We start from the raw sequence: 6,000 nt of genomic DNA on the forward strand, positions 1-6,000 counted from the left end.
TGAGACCTTCAAAAGGACCATATCGCCCACCCGGAACTCCAAGTCTGAACGCCTCCTGTCGGCGTAGCTCTTCTGCCGACTCTGCGCAGTCTGCAGTCTACTATGGACCTGCTGAATCAACTCGGTCGTCTTGAGCACCACCTCTATGCTCCCAACGACCCGCTGACCGACCTCGCCCCAACAGATCGGGGTCCTACACTTCCTCCCATAAAGCATCTCAAAGGGAGGTTGATCAATGCTCGCATGATAACTGTTGTTACACGAAAATTCCGCTAATGGAAGATACGTATCCCAACTGCCACCGAAGTCTAGAACACATGCCCTGAGCATGTCCTCGAGAGTCTGAATCGTCCTCTCGCTTTGCCCGTCCGTCTGAGGGTGGAAAGCGGTGCTGAAATGGAGACGAGTACCCATCTCGTCGTGAAACCGCTTCCAGAATCTGGATGTAAAACGGACGTCTCGGTCTGACACCACCGATACCGGCACTCCATGACGTGCCACTACCTCACGCACATAGATATCGGCTAACTTTTCTGCCGATATGCTCTCTTGGATCGGGATAAAATGAGCACTCTTCGTCAACCGATCCACTACTACCCATATCGAATCTACCCCTCGTGCGGTCCTGGGAAGCTTGGTGATAAAATCCATGGTAATGTCCTCCCATTTCCACACGGGAATGTCTAACGGCTGCATCTTGCCATGAGGCCTCTGGTGCTCCACCTTGACCTTCCTGCAGGTCAGGCATCTCTCAACATACCAAGCGACATCCCGTTTCATGCAGGGCCACCAATAATCGGGTTGAAGATCTCTATACATCTTCGTCGCCCCTGGGTGGATAGAAAATCGTGACTTATGAGCCTCGTCCATCAACACTTGCCGTACCCCACCCCAGTACGGTACCCACACTCTCCCATGAAGTGTCAGCAATCCCCGACTGTCATAATCAAACGAAGTTACTCGGCCCACTATCCTCTCACACTTTTGCCTCTCCTCCTTGAGGCCCTCAACCTGAGCCTCCCTAATCCGTTCCAACAATGGAGTAATCACTGTCATCCTCAAACACAAATCTCTGATAGGGGCTGCCGACACCTTGTGGCTTAGGGCGTCGGCCACCACGTTGGCCTTCCCTGGATGGTACAGGATCTCACAATCATAATCTTTCAGCACATCCAACCACCTCCTCTGCCTCATGTTCAGACTCGGCTGATCCATAAGGTACCTCAAACTCTTGTGATCCGTGTAGATAGTACAACGGACCCCATAAAGATAATGTCTCCAAATCTTGAGGGAAAACACAACCGCTCCCAGCTCTAAATCATGGGTAGGATAGTTAGCCTCGTGAGGCTTTAACTGCCTTGAGGCGTAAACTATCACATGGCCTCGCTGCATCAACACTGCTCCCATACCTGTGATTGAGGCATCACAGTAGACTACAAAGTCCTCTACCCCCTCTGGCAAGGTAAGGATCGGAGCCTCGCACAATCTCTGCCTGAGGGTCTCGAACGCTGCCTGCTGCTTAGGCCCCCAACGAAATACCACCGACTTCTTGGTCAGTCGGGTGAGCGGCACTGCTATGTTGGAGAAATCCTGAATGAACCTCCGGTAATACCCTGCCAACCCTAGGAAGCTCCGAATCTTGGATGGAGACTTCGGGACCTCCCACTGCATCACGGCCTCTATCTTGGCCGGATCCACCAAAATACCCTTCTGGTTGACGAGTTGACCAAGGAACTGCACCTCGCGCAACCAGAACTCGCACTTGGAGAACTTTGCGAAAAGTCTCTCCCTCCTTAAAACTTCCAGCACCTCCCTCAGGTGCTCCTCGTGCTGCTCCTGCGTCTTGGAATACACCAAGATATCATCTATGAATACTATTACTGACCGATCCAGCATCGGTCTACACACGCGATTCATGAGATCCATGAACGCGGCTGGAGCATTGGTGAGCCCAAATGGCATCACCACAAACTCATAATGACCATACCTGGTCCTGAAAGCAGTCTTCTGCACATCCTCATCCCTAACCCGCATCTGATGATATCCGGAGCGTAGATCGATCTTGGAGAACCAAGACGCTCCCTGAAGCTGGTCAAACAAATCATCTATCCTCGGGAGTGGGTAACGGTTCTTCACCATTACCTTATTCAACTCCTGGTAATCTATACACATACGGTGCGACCCATCCTTCTTCCTCACAAACAGGATCGGCGCTCCCCAAGGCGAACTGCTCGGCCGAATGAAACCCTTGTCTAGCAGCTCCTGCAGCTGCGTAGACAACTCCTGCATCTCAGGGGGAGCTAGACGGTACGGTGCCTTGGCTATCGGAGCCGCACCAGGAATCAGGTCGATCCTAAACTCGACCTGCCTCTCAGGAGGTATTCCCGGTAAATCCTTGGGAAATACATCCGGGAAGTCTCGCACAACCGGAACATCGTCAACTGTCGTCTTGCCCTTCTCCCGGGCATCCAAGACATAAGCTACATAACCAGCGCAACCCTGCTGAAAATAGCGTCTCGCTCTCGCGGCAGAACAAAAGGTTGGTCCGCGCTGTGGCCTCTCGCCCTGAATCACTAACTCTCCCCCACTGGGAGTGCGAACCCTCACTAGTTGCAGCTCACAATCAATCACCGCCCCATTGGGACTCAGCCAATCCATGCCTACTATAACCTTATTCCCTCGCAGGGGAATAGGAACCAGGTCCACCGAAAACTGCTCGTCAAACAACTGAAGAGAACACCCTCTATGCACTCTGGCGACCCTCACGGTCCTGTCATCTGCTATCTCAACCTCTAGTGGACAATCCAGCTCCCCTGTAGCTTTACTAAATCTCTTGCTAAGCGCTAGCGATACAAATGATCGGGTGGCCCCCGAATCAAATAATACCATAGCAGAAATGCTGTTCACAGAGAACGACCCCGTCACCACATCAGGAGTCGCTCGCGCCTCCTCTGCTGTCATCTGAAAAGCCCTACTCTTCGCCACTGGCGCCTCGGCTCGGCCTTGCCGGCCATCTGTAATCCTCAAAGTAGCAGGGGCAGTTGCAGCCACCTTTCCTACTGCGGCTAAACTCGGGCACTGGGACTTTTTATGTCCCCTCTGATTGCACTGAAAGCAAATCAGATCTGATGCTGCGATGGCAGTAGCAGGGGTCGTACAATCCCTGCTCAAATGTCCAGTCCGACCGCACTTGAAGCTGCCGGAACTCCCTGCCTTGCACACTCCATCGTGCATCCTCCCATACTTGCCACATCGACCGTGGCTCGGCTGAATCCTGGATCTGTGATCTGAAACCTTGGGCTTTTTGCCCGAACCTCCTGAACCCGAAACCGCCTCCGGTTTCCTCTTCTTCTCCATCTCGAGATCAATCTCCCTCTCTCGAGCCCTAGCAATCATGTCATCCAACGTTTTACAGCTGGACCGGCTCACAAACTGGCGGATATCGCTCCGCAACATCTCATGATAACGGGCCTTCTTCATCTCCTCATCGGCTGCATACTGAGGAACAAGAAGAGCCCTCTCCCTGAACTTGGCGGTGATCTCCGCCACGGTCTCTGTAGTCTGGGTGAGGTCCTGAAACTCTCTGGCTAACTGCTGCACCTCAATAACCGGTGCAAACTCCGCCCTTAACCTAGTAGAGAAATCAGCCCAGGTCATGGCATCTAACGCTGCATCATCTCCAATGGTATGTCCGACCTCTTCCCACCAATCCCGTGCCCTGTCCTTCAGAAGACAGGACGCCAATCTAACCTTGTCCCCCTCGGGACACCTGCTCGTGCGGAACGCGTTGGCCACATCCGCCAACCATCTAGTACTCACTATGGGGTCCCGCGCCCCGTGATAATCTGGAGCTCCACATGCCCTAAACTCCGTGAACGTAAGTGTGCGCGACCCCATCATGGCCGCCACCTCGGCACGGAAGGTGCCCAACCTCTCATCCATCAGCTCTAGGATACCCTCCTTGATCGAACCGAAGATCACAGGAGTCTGCTCCAGTATGATACGAGTAATCTCTGAAGAAAGAAATTCTCTGGTCTGCTCATCCATGCGCTTGTCCCCTGAGCCTGATCCTGATCCCTCCCCGGCACTTCCACTGCCGGTTGCTGGCCTCGAACGCAAAACCACCATTCTGAAACACATCATAGCAACATCAGAAAACTGAAATATCTCAAGGGATCTTTGATACTACCACTAGCTTCCTGGTCTTGTCTCGGCCTTCCTTGATTCGAGTACGGATCCTCTGCTTTCAGTAGTACGGGCCCATACTACCTTCCAATCTATCAGTACTTTCCTCAAGAACTGCCTTGACTCCACCAAGTCACTTCTACTACTACTGATCTCTGCTACTCTCATCCTAGGCTTGCCCTAGGGAAATCTCTGACTCCACTCAAACCAGTCCTCAGCTACTGAAGGCCTCCTTGTAATGCTAATTAGCCATCACCTGAATACCATCACATGTGATGAGGCTCGGATAATCCTTCGAGTAAAAGGCTCGTCCCTACAATGGTTGGACTCAAACAAGAGCTGCGCAATAGGGCCAAATCCAACACTCTGAGATTATCCAACCCTGATCACATGTGACGTGACGTATTCACCTAACGGCTAACTCTCATCACCAAGAGTTCTACAAAGCACGAAGCAAGCAGCATTCGGACACCGGAAACTACTCAAGCAAATCTACTCTCATAACGAGGAACTGTACTAGCATACAATGCTAAGCTCGCGCTACCAGGCATAACGTAAACAGGCTATCCTACTGCTGTCTACTCAATACTAGCATGCAATTCTCATAAAGTTGAAACACATATAGCAGGCACATAAGGCATCCTCCTAGATCCTTAGTCCTATACTAGCATGCTGTTCTACTGAAACTGGAACAATTAATCATAATAAAACTTGTATGGGTAATTTGGGAGTACTTACTTGAGCTCGGCTGATCGCATGCACCACACCCTTATCTTGTTTAAAAATTCTTTTTCTTTCTAAGTGCTTTTCAAAATCCTTTTCTTTTTTAAAAACTTTTTACCACTTCCTTAGTTTGAGTTCAGACACACTCGGGAGTGCGCCCGAATCCCTCAAACCAAGGCTCTGATACCAACTTGTAACAACCCAAAAATATGACCCAAAAATTTCAATTTTTATTATAACAAAAAAAAAACCATGAAGCTGAGTATCGCATCATAAAACCATACGTTGCGTGTTTAGAAAACCATAATAAAATACTGTGAGAAGAACTGTATCACAACTGTATCCAAACATATCAAGAAACTGAATCAACTCCCAGGACAAAAACTGAAGATGTGGTGTGTGCGATGCCATCATCCCGAGCTCTTCCCTTTGCTTGCGGAAGTACTTGAAACCAAAACTGAAACTGTAAGAACGAAGCTTAGTGAGCTCCCCCAAACTACCACATACCATACAATACATATGAAGCACATATTGGGCCTTGCCCACTGACTGGGACCCCGTCCCCTGCATCGGACCGAAGTCCGGACTAATTATCTGGGACCCCGTCCCCTACATCGGACCGAAGTCCGAAAACTGACTGGGACCCCGTCCCCTACATCAGACCGAAATCCGAAACTGACTAGGACCCCATCCGCTACATCGGATCGAAGTCCAAAACTGACTGGGACCCCGTCCCCTGCATCGGACCGAAGTCCGGACTAACTGAACACAACATAGCATAACATATCAACTAGCATAAACACATAAATCCTGTCTGAGCCACGGAGGCGTCAAACATACTAACTATTGCATTGGACCGAAGTCCAGAAACTACTGCTGATTGAACGGGCCGGCGTTGTGGCCTTAGACCCGTTCCTACTGGAAGGAAACTCACCTCGTGAACTGGCTGCTGTGTGTATGGCTCTGGAAGCTAACTGCTGCAGCTTCGGTATCTCCCCGGCTACAAATCCATAAACACACTCAATCAGATGCTAATCACTGCATTGGGTAAATGACTCTTTTACCCCTGGTCAAAGTCAACTCTCCCGGTCA

Source organism: Lactuca sativa, chromosome 2, assembly GCF_002870075.4.
Source record: "Lactuca sativa cultivar Salinas chromosome 2, Lsat_Salinas_v11, whole genome shotgun sequence".
NCBI classification, from domain to species: domain Eukaryota; kingdom Viridiplantae; phylum Streptophyta; class Magnoliopsida; order Asterales; family Asteraceae; genus Lactuca; species Lactuca sativa.